Genomic DNA, 19,751 nt, shown 5'->3' on the forward strand with positions numbered 1-19,751 from the left:
TCCACCTACCCTGCATTTCTTTGGGTTGTGGGGGTGACACCCACGCAGGCGCGGAGAGAATGTGCATATTCCACACGGTCCGTGACCAGGGGCCAGGATCGAGCCTGGGTCCTCAGTGCCAGCAGCAGTGCTAACCACTGCACCATCATGCCGCCCCATCAAATCCCATTTTCGTTGAATTGGAATCCTGGAATTGTTTTTTTAAACTAATTGTTTTTTTACTAATTTAAGGTGACTAAATACTATTTGAACCGTCTATTTTTATTTTCCAGGCTTTTTAACCAGTATTTTAGGGAGTTCATTATGTAAATCTTTCAGTGATACCGCTCCTCTAAACTTTACCATACTCTGTAAGGGTGCACCTTCCTGTTTTTGTCAAGTACTAATTTTGTATCCAGAGGAAGCCCCAGGAAATAACCGGTTGGAGACTTGACATAAATAATATTGGACAAACGTTTTGTATCTAGTATGTTCATGATTGATCTACACAAGTTTGCAATGTACATTCACACTCATTATTTGAATATTGCCATACTGTCCTATCTCTAAGAAGCGTCTGTAAGATTTTTTGTCTGCTAATTTACTGATTGTGTAGTCATGCCTACAGTTGCACACTTTTATTACTAGATCGAGTTTCCTGAGCAGTAGAGGCCTTATAGTTTTATCTACAATATTACTAATGTCATCTGAGAGAATTTGGCTTTGTTCAAACTGTGTGCTCAGCATCACCAGAACTCACTTTATTTAAAAATAATCAAACATGAAAATCTCCATCTTGGGTATCAATTGAAAAATGTTCTCCAGATCTGCCTCTAAAGAGCTTTGGAAGGGATTTGTCTGAAATACTTAAGTGGCTGAGCTGCTTCTGTCTGAGTGGCAGTGTCGGCTAAAGATTCTAGCTGTGTCTGAATTTGGAACTGGCTGGCTGAATTGGTGAACTTCTACTGTTTTGGGTAAAATTGAAATTGGTGTAACGGCAAATACAAGTAGAATTTCTAAATTCACTGAATGGTGGTTGAGACTTTTTACACACATTTTGGATGCTACCTAGCTGCAATGCTTCTCTTGACTGCAAAGCTGCATTCCATCAAGAAAGGGGATAATGTACTCAGCTGAGCACTAGTGCATCAAATCCAGACACTAAGGGGGCTTGTGAACATTTACAAGTAGAAATGATGATTGGTACTCTTACCAAATTTCAATGCAGGCTAGATGTTAGTACAAGAACAACAATGATAATTTGTACTGAATATTCCTTGATGAAATAATGGACTTTTTGGCTAAAACACCTAGACTTTGCTTTCTAACGTGCCTTTTTAAACCAGCTTCTTTTTGAATAATTTTATTTACGGACTACTCCGTAGCTCCCATTGCACGTATTGTATGATATATACTTCCGAATGGATATTAAATTGATTTTCATTCCTGGACATCTGAGTTGTGAACATTTGCTTCATGAAGTAGTAACAGTTGAGTTGTTCTGTGTTTGCAGTTATTTAACAGAAAAACTTAGCCAGTATTTCTTTGAAGGAAAACAGCGAAATCAGAGGGTGAGTTAACCAAAGGTGCACACATTCACATTGACTAGATTAATAGTAGGTGAGGCAGTGTACTAGGACCCGATACTCCAGTATCTTCTGCCAGGGAGTGTTGTATTCTAAGCAGAAATGTAAAAGAAGTAGGGAGTATATCCATCACGTTTTTGGCATGAATTTATCGGGCCAGGGTGTAGACAGTGTCAGCAATTATGTTTCTGAAAGTGCAATTGAGCAAATAGCCTCAAGTTCCTGAGAATTTTAGCCATCTTTCTGATAATCAAAAACGTCAGTTTGGACCTTGAACAAAATTCTCAGGAATCTCTCTGGGTTTAACATTGTTACTGTTTGAGTTGATTCTAACTTGGGAGGCTGATTAACAGTTCATTTGCTTTATTTTGTCGCCTTTTCTGGTCCCTTGTTTTTTTTCTTCCCCTCCGACATCTCTTGAAATCTTTCTTAGCCAAGGCAACTGACTACAGACCTGTTTCTTGCTTCTGCTTTTACAGCTTGATAGCAGATTGTCCGGAAATGCATTAGAGCAGAACTCCAGATGAGCCGATGATATTTCTTTGGGCAGCAATCATATTTTTTTTAAAATTGAAATAAAACCAGAAAATGCTGTAGGCCAAGCGGCATCTGTGGAGAGTCAATCAAGAGTTAAGGTTTCTGATGAAAGGTCATCAATGTTAATTCTGTTTTCCACTGTACAGATGCTGCCTCATCTGCTGAGTGTTTTCAGCATTTTCTGTTAATTGGTTTCCAGCATCTGCTGTATTTTGCTTTAGTATTATGGTCTTACCAATGTGACATTGAAATCCAAAACCAACGGTGAGAAGTCAGTCACGATCATGAGTTTTACAGGGCTGATATACTGTGCCCCCAGTCCAGTCTCCCACCGAGCTTTGTTTTCAAAAACCTGACCTAAGACTAATCCAAAAATGGAACTTATTCATAGAATCTCTACAGAACAGAATGAGGCCATTTTGGTCCAACTAGTCTGCACCAACCCTCTGAAAAAGCACCCTACCACTCCCCTGTAACCGCCAAACCTAACCCACACATCTTTGGACACTAAGGGGTAATTTAGCATGCCCAATCCACCTAACCACATCTTTGGACTGTGGGAAGAAACTGGGGCACCGGAGGAAACTCACACAGACACGGGGCCGAAATGCAAACGACACACACACAGTCACCCAAGACTGGAATTGAACCCGGGTCCCTGGTGCTGTGAGGCAGCAGTGCTAACCACTATGCCACCATGCTGCCCAATTCTGGTCGGGCAATGCCAAAATCAGGTCCATTAAATTGCATATTCAGACCAGACTATAAAATTATTAATTAGACATATTCATTCTTCAGATAACACTTTAAATGCACATTTTCAGAATTCCTGGATTTGTGTGCATTCCTTGTCAAAATAGTCAGTGGTATAATTGTGAGGGAGGGGAATAATTATGAATTATGAATTTAAGAATTGGGGTATCAACATAAATTGCAGTATATTAATATCTATCAACCTGCCACTTTTCTCACAGGCAGCATTTAAATGGCATCCAGCAAGAAGGTTCCCACCTTCAGTAGGATCCTGAATGGCTGCTGCAACTCACAAAATGGCCACCAGCTTTCTGTACAATGCTAAATACAGTGGTGATTTGCATTATTATTGCCATCTGCTGGTCAATTTGAAGTGTTCCAAATTGTGGAAAAAGCTTTACTGTGTTTCATTGTGCCCTCTAGATTTTGGTACAAATAACTAGAGGGTACTGTCAACTTTTTGCATTAAATTAGGTCTATGGAGAATTTTGTACTTTCACAAGCATCAAAAATACACGTCCACGCATCAACATCAGCCAGTTAGTTGACATAGTGAACAATTGAGTTAAATGGATGAACTTGGTGCAAATATTTCCTCAATTACCCTAATGCTCTCAGATTAGCAGGGGGAAAATCAGCCAAGGTTATTGAATTATGTCTTCTGTAAATATTGCAGGTGGAGGGTGAAGATATGATCATGCTTTTCTGATACCCCATATCAGAATAGACCATTAAGTCTTCCTCTATGCACATATCACAACTATGGCTCACAATCAAACCGTGATCCCCAAATTCTGGTACCTCGTCTGTGAAACCAAATTAGTATCCTTTGTTTTTTGTCCTTCTGCAGGACTGCTATCTGCTCAGTTTTAAAACTCGCGATAGAAAGGTGTCTTCTTGAGGTCAATTAACTTTATATTTATACAGCTTGCCCCGAACAAAAAGTAGATGACTGTCTTCTCATTACACATGGCTGCGAAGGGATTCTTGTACATCTTTTTTGAAATAAAAATGAAAATAAAGCACAATTTTTGGTTTCACCTGTCCTCAGTTGCAGTATAAAGCATCAACCCACCAAACACGTTTTTTCCCCCCTCTTTATTCGTTCATGGCATCTGGGTGTTGCTGGAAAGGCCAGCATTTATTGCTCACCCCTAAATGCCATTGAACTGAGTGGCTTGTTAGGCCATTTCAGGGGGCAGTAAGAATGAACCACATCTGCAAGCACCTAGGTTAGACTGGATAAAGCTGGCAGATTTCCGTCCCTAAAGAACATCACAATGTAGCCATGATGTGGAGATGCCGGCGTTGGACTGGGGTGAGCACAGTAAGAAGTCTTACAACTCCAGGTTAAAGTCCAACAGGTTTGTCGTTCTGAAGGAGCAGTGCTCCAAAAACTAGTGATTCGAAATAAAACCTGTTGGACTTTAACCTGGTGTTGTAAGACTTCTTACTGTTGGAGAAGAGCAGAGGCTGCTCCATTGTTATCTGGATCGCCCATACCTACCTCGCATGCAGTCACACCCCCTTGTCCCGAAGCACAGACCAATTCAGAAACACTGAGCCTAATGGGTGTGACTGTCGCTTGGAAAAAAGTACCCAGGTAACTTTTCCCCTCTGATGCATTGCCGTGCCTAAAACTCAGACTCCAGCTCAGCAACTCTGACCAGAGGTTCCTCGAGCTACAGATTGCTGATGTGGTTGCTGTGGATCACACAGGTGTCAACTAGCTCTCACATTCCCCCCCCCCCCTCTCGGAATGCTGCTGCTGCGGACATTTTAAATTTCTCCAAGAAAGTCGACGAACGACTGCCACCTCCAGGAGAACCCGAGCATTGATCCTCTTAAGGCAAACTTTATTTTCTCGAGGCTGCGAAACCCAGCCATTTCATTGACCCAAGTTTCTGCACTCGGGGGTTTCGAGTCCCTCCACATTAAAAGGATCCGTCTCCAGGCTACCAGGGAGACAAAGGCCAGAACGTCGGCCTCTTTCACTCCCTGAACTCCCGGGTCTTCTGACACTCCAAGATCGCCACCTCTGGACTCGGCACCACCCACGTACCTAGCACCTTGGACATTGCCTTGGCAAACCCCTGCCAGAACCCTCCAAGCTTCGGGCATACCCAAAACATGTGGACATGGTTTGCTGGCCTTCCCGCACACCTTGCACATCTGTCTTCTACCCCGAAAAACTTGCTCATCCTCGCCGCCGTCATGTGTGCCTGGTGGACTACCTTAAACTGGATTTGACTGAGCCCACCACATGATGAGGAGGAATTGACCCTACTTAGGGTTTCCGCCCACAGACCTGGCTCTAACTCTCCTCCTAACTCCTCCTCCCATTTGCCCTGAAGCTCCTCCACCGGGGTTTCCTCCGCCTCCAACAGCTCCTGGTAGATATCCGACACCTTCCCCTCCTCCACCCAAGTACCAGAAACTACCCTATCCTGTATCCCCTGTGGCGGCAGCAGCGGAAAGGCCGGTACCTGTCTCCTCTTAAAGGCCCGCACTTGCAAATATCTAAAGCTGTTCCCTGGCGGCAGTTTAAATTTGTCCTCCAGCGCCTGCAGGCTGGGAAAGCTCCCATCGATAAACAGGTCACCCATCCTTTCGATACCTGCCCTCTGCCAGCTCTGGAACCCGCCATCCATCCTACCCGGTAGAAACCTGTGGTTATTACAAATCGGGGTCCAGACCGACGTGCCTTCCACCCTCTTGTGTCTCCTCCACTGCCCCCAGATCTTCAGTGCCGCCACCACCACCGGGCTTGTGGCGTAACGGGCCGGCGAGAACGGCAGAGGTGCCGTTACTAGTGCTCTCAAACTGGTGCCCTTACATGACGCCGCCTCCAACCACTCCCATGCCGACCCCTCCCCCAGTACCCACTTGTTTAACTAGTTAAACTGTAAACTTAATGCAATATTTTTATCTCTTTTCCCACCCACCACCAGATAAACCCGTTGCCTCGGTAAATTAATGCTTCTTATGCTAAACTTCCACTCTTAATCATACACTTACTGTCATTGTCATCCAATTTAAAAATGTAATTTCTCAGTTTAGGGAGGGAAGAGGAAAAATGTTCACCAACCAATCACTAACCAAACTATTCTGTGACGCCACACCTCAGATTATTTTTAAATGCGTACTTCCAACATGCTTTATCTCCCCCCTGGTCTCAGTCTGTTCTTGTTCTCGGTGCTCTGCCACCATTCTTTTATGCTCCCACTAGTCATGCCCTGTTCAGGAACTTTAGGGCGCTTTTCAAAGGTGCTGAGTGTTAGCATAAATTGTACCCAACCCTCTTCCTAAAAGTGCACAACTGATCATGTGTTTCTGTTGCTGGATGAAAGAGCTGTGTTGAATATTGTGAATATTTGACATCTGCTAACTAATTTGCATTTAGCACAACTTGACAATAGTTAGGGACAGTATCAGAGAGATGATGGCATTGTGGCAATGCCATTGGACTAGTGATCTTGAGACCTAAGCTAATATTTTGGCAACACTGGTTCAATTCACATCATGGGAGGCGGTGGAATTTAAATACCATTAATAAATCTGGAACATAAAACTAGTCTCAGTTATGGTGACTATGAAGCCATTGTTGATTGTTGTAAAAATGCAACTGGTTCACTAATACCCTTTAGGGTAGGAAATCTGAAATAACAACAAAGTACTGGGAAAACTCAGCAGGTCTAGCAACACCTCTAGAGAGAGAAACAGAGCTAACGTTTTAAAGTCAAATATGACTTCTTCGAAAGAAATAGCTCCATAGAAGTTATATTGGACTCAAATGTTACCTCTGTTTCTCGTCTCACAGATGCTGATGGACATAATGAGTTTAGTTCAGATCTCCAGCATCCACAGTATTTAGCTTTGATGTTGGGACAGAAAATCTGTTGTCCTTGCTTGGCCTACATCTAACTCCAGTCCTGCCGGAATTTGGTTGATACTTAACTGCTCTCTGTTGTATCAAACAGCTACAGAAAAGTCCATAAGGAATGAAACCAGATGGATCACCTGACATTGATCTAGGCTTACAATGGTGCAGCTAAGCACCATCAACTTTGCAAAGTCGTCCTTGCTTAACATCTGGGGGTTCATACCAAAACTGGGGAAACTGTCCATACTGGTTGAGCAACAGCTTGACTTATTCATACTCAAAATCATACCTTAGAAAAATTGCCCCACACACTTCCATCATCATCCTTGGGTATGTCCTGTCTCACTGGCAAGGTAGACCCACCAGACATTGCAGCTCGGTGGTATACAGTTGAGAGGGAGTTGTCCTGGGTGTCCTCAACATTGAAGTCTTATGGCATCAGAATAAACTTGTACATGGAAACATCCTGTTGATTCCCATTTACTGCATCCTCCGCAGCTGATTAATTAATACACCTCCATGTTGAATACCACATGAAGGAAGCACAAGGTGGCAATGACAAATGTACCCTGGATGATTGGTCCATCACCAAGAGTTACTCTGCAATCCCACTACTGACCGATGTGGCCAGGTCATAAAGGATGTATGTGCTCAACTGGGCAAATAGCAAGTGGCAAGTGAACTGATGAGGTCAAAACTTACTTGACCTCGTTCTCACCTATCAACCTGTCATAGATGCATCTATCTGTCCATGACCGTATCCTTAAAGTGACCACCACAGAAACTTTGTAAGGACTAAGCATTTCTTCACACGGACGATGCCTTCCATCGTGTTGCGTGGAATTATTTATTTAGTAAAGCCAAGCCTCCTTATTTGCTGAGTTTAAGATGATTTGAATGTTCAGACCGCGGTAATGTGCATCATTGTTTGTGTCCCTCTGCAAGTGCATAAGGGATTTGTACTAAGGCCCCATTGGAGGTTGGCTGTATTGGTGCCCTGGCCTGACCTGACCCTATTAGCAAGGACCACTCTCGCTAGGGCAGTTCAAAGCCATTGGACAGATAGGGTTTGCCACAAGAAACTTGTTAGTAAATTCCCATGTTTTCTATTCATTAATCCAGAGCATGTCTGCTGGTGGATCTTGCACAAAAAGGTGGGATTAGGTGAGTTGAGTTGGTCATCATGAAGTGGTGAATGAGGTGCATCAGGGATCGTTTCAACCCAGCTTGTGGATTTTCAGCAGTCAGCAGATGTGTTGGGGAGTGATGTTTGCAATGATAGAAAGCTAGGGGAGGGGTGTTGAGTGGAGAGTTGCATTCACTTGAGTGTCAACAACATGTGTTTGTGATGACCTTTGCCAGACAGGTGCCGAATACTGCCATGATAGGGCAGGTGCTGAGGTCCGGAGTGCTGTGGGAGCAGTACCCATGTAGATCCAGCAAGTTTGGTGTCATTTCTAAATTTGTTGGGTTGGGATTTTGCTTGGTCCTTGGCTAGCCACAGGCAGCACAGTTGCTTCACAGCTCCAGGGTCCCAGGTTCGATTCCCGGCTTGGGTCACTGTCTGTGCAGCGTCTGCATATTCTCCCCTTGTCTGCATGGGTTTCCTCCAGGTGCTCTTGTTTCCTCTCACAGTCCAAAGATGTGCAAGTTAGGTGGATTGGCCATGCTAAATTGCCCTCAGTGTCCAAAAAGGTTAGGGGAAGTTAATGAGATAGGTTAGAAGTGTGGGCTTAAGTTGGGTGCTCTTTCCAAGGGTCGGTGCAGACTCGATGAGCTGAATGGCCTCCTTCTGCACTGTAAATTCTATAATGTACAGCTCTTTAACGTTAGCATTGTGGAGGTGGAATATTCTCAATATGGCTTTAGTGGGATGTCACATGAGATGCCATGTCCTTTTGTAGTCCGTCAACCTTCTAACATTTTCATCCTGAATCTGGTCTAGAGTACATAAGGACGAAGCCTCGGTGGTATAACGTCATCAGCATGGATGATTCTGCAGGTCATGGTTGCTGACAAGTCATTTGTATTTTTGTTGAACAAGATTGGGGTTAGCACTGAGCTTTGTGGTAGTCTGTAAGCCTGTCGTCTCCATGCACTACTCCCTTGCCCAAGGCAGTCCTAACCTGTACTGCAACAGCACTTTTAAAAGCTGGATTGAACACAACGTTTTCAGTAGGTTGGGAGGAGACCCCTGTGTAGCATAGGCACTGGCATGGATCAGATCAGCATGGCATGTGTTGAACTGTAAATACTTTTGTGATGGTTGCACATATAAAGTGTCTTTAACAGGATTTTCCCTCTCTGAGCACCAAGTCGTTGATTTTGAATCGTGTAACCTCTGAGACCTAGTTAAAAAACACAACCAAAGAAGGAAGCAAGTTTGTGGCTGAGAATGTTCAAACTTAGCTCGAGTAGGAAGTGAAACTGGGTCAGGCGATGTGAGGTAAAACATTGTTTATAAAAACACATTCTAGTTTGATCTATATTAGATTAGAGCTGGTCTTAAATGAAAATGAAGTAAGATAGATCATGTAAATCCAATTAAAAGAAATAGTCTTTAATAATTGTCCATGTTACATATACTTCTGGCTTACTATCTCACTACAAACTCTTAATTTCTTCACCTTGACTATCTTGTGCAAATGTGTGCTATGTGTTGAAGAAGTGGGACTTTAGATTGGACACACTTTTTGAATTCTTTGTTCTTTAACATTTTAATTTTAGGCGTTGTTTGTGGGAGTTGTCAAAGTAAACTGCACAGCATTGATAAGAGAATGAAACCAAGGAAGAAAAATTCTATTGGACACGGTATAAAACTACTGTGTGTTGCGAGGAAGGCAGGTAACAGTAAAAATAAAGATAGATATGAGCAGCAATGGGGTTTGGGATTATTGGATATGCAGTAAGAGAAAAGAATGATGTGGAAGTTGAGGGTGCTCAATGGATCCTGTCTGAAGCTGATCCTATTGTGGAATACAAGGGTAGGAGAAAGAGATTGTTCCTAAAGTATAAACTAGTGGACAGCATGATGGACCAAGATGCATGTAAATGAGGTGAAAGTGATTAGAAAATGGTGAAGACCTAAAATTGAAAATTAGAAAAAAGTTACGGGCATTTAAATATTAAGCTTTCTTTAAATATGCTTGGAGATGACCGTAAATTGCACAGAGGAGAGTATTCAAATAATGGGCAAATGCAAGCAAATTGAAGGGATGTGAATAGATTGGGAAGGTGGTGAATCTGACAAAGGCGTCATTTTAAATTCATGGGTTCTGGGTGTCACTGTTATCATCCATCCTTGATTTTCCTTGAGAAGGTGGCGGTGAGCACTGAACTGCTGTAAGCCATGTGGTATCGGCCCATACACACTGCTGTGGAAAAGAGTTCCAGGATTTTGACCTAGCAGCAGTGATGGAACAGCAGTATAGTTCCAACTCATGCTGGTGTTCGCTTGGAGAGGAGCTTGCAGTTGATGTTCCCATGCATCTGTTGCCTTTGCCCTTCAATATGGTAGAGGTCATTGATTTGGAAAGTGCTGTCGAAGGAGTCTTGGTGAGTTGCTGTAGTGCATCTTCTATATGGTACACACTACTGTCACTGTCAGTGGTGGAGAGAGTGAATATTTAAGGTGGTGGATGGGTGCCAAATACTTGGCTGCTTTGTCCTGGATGGTGACGTTCTTGTGTTCAAGTGGAGAGTATTCCATCGCACTCCTGACTTGTGCCTTGTAGACCCTTGTAGATGCCGGACAGGTTTTGGAGAAACAGGAGGTAATAATCTAATAATAATCTTTATTAGTGTCACAAGTAGGTTTACATTAACACTGCAATGAAGTTTCTGTGAAAAGCCCCTAATTGCCACATTCCGGCGCCTGTTTGGGTACACTGAGGGAGAATTCAAAATGTCCAATTCACCTAACAAGCACGTCTTTCGGGACTTGTGGGAGGAAACCGGAGCACCCGGAGGCAACCCACGCAGACACGGAGAGAACTGGCAGACTCCACACAGACAGTGACCCAAGCCGCAATCGAATCCGGGTCCCTGGCGCTGTGAATCAACAGTGCTAACCACTGTGCTATCGTGCTGTTACTCGCCACAGAATTCCCAGCTTTTGACCTACTCTTGTAACCAGTGTTTATATGGCTAGTCCAGTTCAGTTTCACGCCAGTGGTAACCCCCAGTTAGTGGGGGATTCAATGATGGTAATTCCATTGAATGTCCAGGGGTGATCATTTAGAGATGTTCATTGCCTGACATTTGTGTGGTATGAACATTACTTGCCACTCATCTGCCCATCTTGAATGAAGACCAGGACTTGTTACAAATGGACACATTGCTGCATTATCTGAGGAGCTGTGAATGGTGCTGAACATTGTGCAACCACCAGCGAACATCCTCACTTCTGACCTTATAATGCAAGAAAGGTCATTGATTAAGCAGCTGAAGCTGTTTGAGCCCTCGACACTACCCTGAGGAACTCCTGCTGTAATGTCCTGGCACTGGTATGATTGACCTCCAACCGCCACAGCCATCTTCCTTTGTGGTAGGTATGATGGGACAAATGCTTAATAAGATTAGGTAAGAAATGAAAAGTGGGAAAGTAAATTGAACTCGTTCATCTCCTATGGTCACATGAATAGTTGAGACCAATGGCACTTTTCAGATCAAACCGTGTGCAAGGGCAGGGTAATTAAATTGCACCAAGGCAGTAGGAAAAGAGGAATAGCTGATTCAATGGGAGGGGGAAGGAGCAAAGGGAAAGAACTTTGCCATGGAGTTGAATTTTTACATTGACTCAGGAGTTGCTACCCAATAACCTTTGCCACTGGTGGTCAATAGAGAGTACAGGTTTTCCTTTAGAAAGTAGGTGGTGGTGTAATTGGTGCTGAGTATTTCCTGCTGTATGGGGAAAGTTGTGGTGAGCTATTTTGGTTTTCTGCCTCATGGGACAGCAGAACTGGTGTGTTTGCATTAGCAGAGCTTGGGCTCTGTTTAGCTTTTTTTTGTCCTGCCTCTTATCAGTGATTTTGGACGAGAGAACAAAGCTTCATCGATGCTTGGTTTTGGCATGGTGTGGTTTAGTGCTTTTATGTTGGTTTTGATGCTGTGCTGACGCTTTTTTTTTTTAAAACTGTCGCAGCCAGTGAGAGATATTGTTTAAGAGCATCAATTTGAAAAATTTTAGCCAGGTGCTTTGTAAGAGTTGGAGTTAATTATTCACCTTAAAAATAACACTTGTGTAAAAATAATGCACTTGCCTTTTTTATCTGCAACAATATGAACGCTGTTTCAAATATTAAGCTAGTCAACAGTGACCCTAGCTGGTAAAAGCATGTAGTTGCAATCATGAATTTTATGTCAACCTTTGTTGATCAGAAAGATATTATTAGGACTGTTATGAAAGATGAGGTGGTGCCCCATTGTTTTCCTATCATGTGATGTTGAAGTTTGCAGCACCGTTTACAGGTGCAGTATCTGATGAATTTGAGATCATCCACTCTTTTTAATATACAATCAGTAGTTCGAAGACAGAAGGGCGGGGTTCATTGTGGGTGGCTCACTGAAACCAGAAGGAGTGTAATGGGTGAAGAAGCAAATTGTTCTTGGAATTTGTATCCAAAGACTGGTTCCCGTACCAGCGTCCCCGAACAGGCGCGGAATATGGTGACTAGGGGCTTTTCACAATAACTTCTCTGGAGCCTACTTGTGACAATAAGCGATTATTCTTATTATTATTATTGTTGGGGGAGAACCTGATGGTTCTTTGCAATCTGAGTTTTTAACGTTTGATTAAATATACAACCATTTAATAGTCAGCTGCCCCTTGCATTTAACTGTGAAGTCTTGATTCCTGAAATCTAGCTTAAAGTCCAAAATGAAAAGCCCCTGTGTTGCTGAAGTTTGTATATTTCTCGCTGCACAGACAATTTTTGTGGTCCAACTTTTCTACATAACACTTTATCATATACAAGATGATGAATGGTATGGATAAAGTAGATATGGAACGGATGACTCCCTCTTGTCGGGAGTTCAAGAACGAGCGATCATAGTCTTCGGATAAGAGGTAGCAAAATTAAAACAGTTGAGAAACTATTCCTCCCAAAGGGTTGTGAATCTGTGGAATTCGCTGCCCCAGAGTTCGGTGGATGCTGGGACATTGAGTAAATTTAAGGAGGAGTTAGATAGATTTTTAATTGGCAATGGTTTGAAGGGTTATGGAGAACGGGCAGGACGGTGGAGTTAAGGCCAGGATGAGATAAGCCATGATCGAATGGCAGAGCAGACTTGATGGGCCAAATAGCCTAATTCTGCTCCTATATCTTATGAACTATCATGATTTTTCCATTTGGGTCTTTTATTACAAAAATGATATACGTGTGTTTATAAATCACCTTTGTAGAAAAAGGCCTACGACATTTCATCGAGACACATAAAGAGATACCAAGCTAAAGAAGCAGCCATTGGGGGTAACTAAAAATTGGTGAAAGAAAATGCTTGTAAGGAGGGTTTTAAAGGAGAAGAGGGAAAATGTAGAGACATAGGGTTTTAGGAAGAGAATTTCAAAATATGGAACCTAAACATCTCAAGACACATCTGCCAGTGGGGCAGAAGGAGGGAATGATGCACAGGGGGCTGGAGTCAGAGGGATGGAGAGTTTACTGATGGGCATTGTAAAACAAATATTGCAACGTCATAGGTGCAGTTAATGTGACGGTGAAAATTTCAAATTTGATGCATTGGCGAACTAGGAGCTGATGTAGGTCAGCAAAGACTGGGATGTTGAAAAAGCAGGATTGGGATGAGCAGCGGATATTTGGTTGAGCTGATCTTGATGGAGGATACAAGACTGTTCAGAAGACCATTGGAAAAATTTGATCTGGAAGTGAAAAAGGCTTGAATGATTTCAGTGGCAAGACTAGGTCCAACTGATGTTAAGAAGGTGAGGTAATCAGTGTTTGTCTTGTAGGGGATTGGAAGGACACCAGGTTTGAAATTCAGATTACAGTTGAAAAGGATGTCATAAGGATGGCACGGTGGCATAATGGTTAGCACTGCTGCCTCACGGCACGAGGACTCGGGTTCGATTCTGGTGGCAACGAGACAGTGGAAGAGTCAACAGAACTTTAAAAAAAATATTTTAATGCTTTTTCACAGTTTCTCCCAACTTTACACCCACCAACAATAAACAATAATCAGTAACAAATCAGAGTCAACAGAGTTAATGATGAGTTTGACGTGAGATCATCAACATACATGTGAAAATCACGAATTATATCACCAGTGGTATGTAGACATGGAAGTCCACTTATACTTTCCAGTTTTGTTGTTTGAAAAAAATAAACCAATTTTACTTTATTTTGTGGGAAAGGGTCGAATTGAGGAATTCAAATAATTCTCTCGTTGAAGGACTAAGCCCTATACAGACAGCACCCCGCTTTGTTGGATTTTCAATGATTTTATCTGTGCCGTGAACTTTTTGTCAACGGTGTCCTACTCTGATCTTAATGACACGATTAGATTTAAAATGTGTAAGACTTGGTAATGTAGGAGAAGGGTTGTTAGTCATTAATAGCTAATGTGACTAGGCATAAACATTTCTACAAGTTGGTAGAATTTAAGACTGTCTGATACTAGTACTGTAACCAAAGATCGTGTGAAACTTTTTCAAAATTACAATTACAGGACCAGTAAATTATGATTGTCATTCAAGTTTAATGAATGGGATTCCTGAATATTTGTTACTACTTGCGAATGTATTTTGTGATTGTGTCCATGTTTGTGAAGGCTATAAATCATTGGCCTTGATCCCCCAAGTGAACAATGATCAACTCCTGACCTCAGTAAAGCCTTGGTTCAAACATGGGCAGAAAAGCTTAAATGCAGAGGTGAGGTGAGAGTAACTGCCCTTGACAACAAGGTAGCATTTGACCCATTGTGGGTGGGGGGGCCTCTGCTGGTTGAAGTCATACCTGGTACAAAGATGGTGGTGGTCTTTGGAGGTCAATTTCTCCCCGTGTCTGTGTGGGTTTCGTCCGGGTGTTCCGGTTTCTTCCCACAGTCCGAAGGTGTGCAGGTTAGGTGGCCATGCTAAATTGCAACTTAGTGTACAGGGGTGTGTAGGTTAGGTGAGGTTATGGGCATAGGGTGTTCACAATCTAGAAGGCACAAGTCAGGACGGTGATGGAATATTCTCCACTTGCCTTTATGAATGCAGCTCCAACAACAATCAAGAAGTTCAACATCCAAGACAAAGTAGCCTGCTTGATCAGCAGCCCTTCCACAAATATTCACTCCCTTCACTGACGCACAGTGGCAGCAGTGTGTACCATCTACAAGATACGCTGCAGGGACTCACCATGGCTCCTTCAACAGCAGATACCAAATCCATAACTGTTACCATTATAGAAGGACAAGGGCAGCAGACACATGGGAACACCACTACCAGGAAGTTCCCCTCCAGATCACTCACCATCCGAACTTGGAAACCTATCGCCGTTGCTTCCCTGTCACTGACTCATTCCCTAATAGCACAGTCGGTGTACCTGCACCACACGGACTTGTATGTGGTTGAAGAAGGCAGTTCACCGCCACTTTCCCAAGGGCAATTAGGGATGGGCAATGAATGCTGGCCTCGCCAGCGATGCCCACATCCAGAAAGTACATTTTTTAAAATTGCCACTGGTGCTTGGATGCAGTGTTGTCAGTCAATCGCATTTGCATGTTGTAGCACCAGGTCAAATTATGGTACAGCAGTACCCCCTTGTGACCTGAACTGGATATTCTCATGTACTTGTGTATATGTATTTCTTCAAAAGTGGAGCAAGCAAACAATTGATATGATTAAGTATTATATGAATCATGAAGCTCCTTTATTTCACAGAGATCCACAATTGTGAACAGATTCACATATCAATCAACATAACTTCTTTGTATAAAAACACACTATGCACACCATGCTTTTTTGCATTAATAGGTTGTCTTCTTTCATTTTAACAGAATAATTACATTGCATTTTGGCCTTTAACCTAGTTTCCTGCAGTTCCCAGTTTCCTCTCCTGACTATCAGTGCAGAATCTAACAGCTTAGCTTGCAATAATCCCTGTTGAGTCAAACTGAATAGAACTTACAGTAATAGTTGTGAACATTTAATAAAATATTAAGCCACCTTTTACCATCCCTAGCAATCTGCTTAGACACCCCCATCGGACTCTAATGTATAACCCTAGCCTTGTGCTCCTGTGAAAGAAATAAGACTGGCTTCCTGTTCCTGAAATTGTAGACAGTTGGGGGTGGTGGTGGGAAGCTAAAATAAGATGGAACACTACACTGAAAATTCTCTGCACAGCATTGTCCTTCGCAAACATTGCTTTAAAAATTGACCTTGCGTACCGTAACATCACAAAATGACCGTAGCATTCTAAGAAGGGAGTTTGCAATGTAGGATTTACAGTTTAATTCCTGATCTTCTGGTCTTAAATATATTAAAACCTCAGCTTAGACTAATTGTTACCTTAGTGCATTTGGTAGTGTTTTGCCTGACTCAGTTGTGTGTTGAAGCTCCTCTCCAGGACTTCTGCATGTAACCTACACTGAAGCTGCATTATGGGAGATGACCTCTGCTTTTCAGATGGTGATTAAATGTATCATGGTACGACTTGAAGAGCAAGCCATTTTTCCCGTGTCCTAACTATCATCTTGAAATGAAATTAAATGAAAATCGCTTATTGTCACAAGTAGGCTTCAAATGAAGTTACTGTGAAAAGCCCCTAGTCGCCACATTCCGGCGCCTGTTCGGGGAGGCTGTTACGGGAATTGAACCGTGCTGCTGGCCTGCCTTGGTCTGCTTTCAAAGCCAGCGATTTAGCTCTGTGCTAAACAGCCCCTTCCACAAGATTGAAAGTCATTCAGTCCATCTTCATCCACCTGTGCTGGTTCTTTTCTAAAAAAAAAAAAACCACTCATTTCAGCACTCAATTTGTTTCTGATGAATTCAGGGTTTTTGCATACACTGTTGCTTACTCATTTCTGTTGAAGAAAAATTTCTGTTATTGGCCCTAAATTCCTTTTCCTAGTTTGAGCAGCATTCCCTTATCCTATTTTGTACATACTTTGCATCTTAATTTCGAGTAATATTCCAGCCTTACCATTTATTTTCTTGTTAATAGTACACCTCTCTAAAATTGCCCCCAAAAGTCATCTTTCTGGACTGCAAGCGCCAAGTTTCTCCAGCTTTTCCATGTCATTCAAGACATTTGATATTTGTACTACCTCTAGGGCTGAATGCTAGTAACATGCTTGGCAGAAATTGTATGCAGTACAGATTCTTGATCGGTAAGGACATCAAGACTTATAGGGAAAGGGCAGGAAAGGGGACATGAGCAATGTCAGATCAACCATGATCGTATTAAATAGCGGTGCAGGCTCGAGGGGCCAAACGGCCTACTCCTGTTCCTATTTTGTATGGTCTCACCTACACATGACCATATCAGACTTCTGTGACTTGTATTTTGTGGTCTAGCTGTTGCCTAACATCGAACATGCTCGGTCTCTCGTTTACTCTATTTCCTTAGCCAAGCTGGAGCAAAAAGAAGACTACTTCAACAGCATTCATGGAGAATGCATTTTTTCTTATGTGTAATACTTGCATTAAATTTCATTGTTTTGCCGTGCATATTTTATTCAACTCATTTTGCAATAATTGGGTGGCTCCTGTGACTCAGCTGCTTCTTATAGTTTGTGAACATTGGGAAATTTGACAATTTACACTATTTCTGAAATCATATTTTATGAAGACTACAAATGGTCCCAACACTTGAGTCCAGAAATATCTCTGTCAGTATTGCCCTGACATAACCCTTCGAATTACCTTGTTTTGACCTGCCATCTATTTTTTTTAACCAGTACTGCTTAAACTGAACATTGCCTATGTTGTTAACTAGATAACACTTGGGGACTTCCGGTTGCGGCTATGCGGAGCTAAGTCGCACATTCGGCGGCTCCTGCAAAAACGGACTTTTGGGCTCTTTTCAGGGCCCCCAACGGCACTTTTTCGACGTTTCCTCCTGGTGTGGGAAGGAGATTACAACAATTCCCCGATAGTATATGTTTTTTACCAGGAGCGGGGCAACTAAAAAGGTGGTGGTGGACCCGAAGAAGGTGCGAGGGAAGAAGAACAAAATGGTGGCGGGCGGAGACCAGGCAGCGTGGATGCAGTGGGCGCAGGAGCAACAGGAGGGTATCCAGCGCTGCTTCAGAGAGATTAAAGTGGACCTGCTTGAGCCGATGAAGGCTTCTATTGATAAGCTGGAGATGCAGACGGCCCAGGGGGTGGCGATCCGCGAGGCCCGACAAAAGATCTCCGACAACGAGGACGAGATCTTAGGCCTGGCGGTAAAGGTGGAGGCGCACGAGGCACTCCACAAGAAATGGCAGGAGCGGTTCGAGGAGGTGGAGAATGGGTCGAGGTGGAAGATTCTGCGGATTCTGGGCCTCCTGGAGGGGCCGGACGTGGGGGCCTATGTGGTCACCACGTTGAACTCGCTGATGGGAGCGGGGTCCTTCCAGGGGCTCTTGGAGCTGGAAGGGGCCCATAGCGTGCTGGCGAGGAGGCCTAAGGCTAACGAGCCTCCGCGGGCGGTGCTGGTGCGGTTTCATCGGTTCGCTGATCGGGAGTGTGTGCTCGGGTCGCCCAAGAAGGAGAGGAGCAGCAGGTGGGAGAACGCGGAGGTTCGAATATACCAGGACTGGAGTGCGGAGGTGGCGAAGAGGAGGGCCGGGTACAATCGAGCGAAGGTGGTGCTGCACAAGAAGGGGGTGAAGTTTGGCATGTTGCAGCCGGCGCGACTGTGGGTCACCTACAAGAACCGGCACCATTATTTTGAGTCTCCAGAGGCGGTGTGGACCTTTGTTCAGGCCGAGATGTTGGACACAGATTAAGGGTTGGGATGGGCGTTTGGGGACGGCGGTTCATATGTCATTTTTTGAGGGGGGTCCTTTGCTCTTGGTTTCTTTTTCTATGTGTTTTTCTCTTTCTGGCCGGTGAGAGTGGTTGGGGCGGGTTGGGCACTGTTCTGGTTGGGTTGGTCGGGGAGTCTCTTGGAGGGGGGTAAGCAAATGGAACAGGTGTGGATGGCCGGCGATGAGATGGGGCCCCGCGGGGGAGGGGGAGGCCCGAGTAGGGGGTGAGGGGACTGGGCCTGTAAAAGGAGCTGCGTCAGGTGGCGGGGCCGGGTAGGTGGAAAGCGCGGGCTTTTTCCCGCGCTGAAGACTGGAGGGGGCGGGCCGGGGCGGGGAAGCAAGGGTTGTTTCCCACGCTTAGGATGGAAGGGGGAGGGGGAGAGCCTGTGGATGGGGAACGGAAGAGGAGGGTGTGTCACACAATGGGAGGAGTCGAAGGAGTGGCCGGGGTCAGCAGGAGTCAGCTGACTTGCGGAAGTGCAATGGGGTGAGTAAAACAGCTTGGATGGGTCCTAGCCGGTGGTGGGGGGGGGGGGGGGGGGGGAGGAATCGAGTTGCTGCTGCTATGGTCAAGGGGGAGCTGGAGCGGTTGGGGGGGGGGGGAGGCCAGACGGTCTGCCGCCGTGGGGAACGGGCCGGGCGTGGGGTGCGGGGGCGTGGCTGGCCGAGGAGGGGTTATGGCTAGTCGGTGGGGGAGGGGGGTGGGTAGCCCCCTGATCCGGCTGATAACCTGGAATGTAAGGGGACTGAATGGGCTGGTCAAGCGGGCCAGCGTGTTCGCGCACCTGAAGGGGCTGAAGGCGGATGTGGTTATGCTCCAAGAGACACACCTGAAGGTGGCAGACCAGGTAAGATTGAGGAAAGGGTGGGTAGGTCAGGTGTTTCATTCGGGGCTGGATGCCACAAGTCGAGGGGTGGCGATCTTGGTGGGAAAGAAGGTGTCATTCGAGGTGTCGAGCATTGTGGCAGACAATGGCGGTAGGTACGTAATAGTAAGTGATAAGCTGCAGGGAGAGAGGGTGGTACTGGTCAATGTGTATGCCCGGACCTGG

At 44.4% G+C, this 19,751-nt stretch overlaps 1 protein-coding gene across 12 annotated transcripts in view; it reads left to right on the forward strand.

Annotated features, from left to right (window-relative positions):
• LOC140428448 (tumor protein D54-like) overlaps positions 1–19,751 on the forward strand; it is a 115,723-nt gene that overhangs the window by 89,719 nt on the left and 6,253 nt on the right. The gene's annotated exons all lie outside the window — the stretch shown is intronic.

Source organism: Scyliorhinus torazame, chromosome 8 (genome assembly GCF_047496885.1).
Source record: "Scyliorhinus torazame isolate Kashiwa2021f chromosome 8, sScyTor2.1, whole genome shotgun sequence".
In the NCBI taxonomy this organism is placed as follows: domain Eukaryota; kingdom Metazoa; phylum Chordata; class Chondrichthyes; order Carcharhiniformes; family Scyliorhinidae; genus Scyliorhinus; species Scyliorhinus torazame.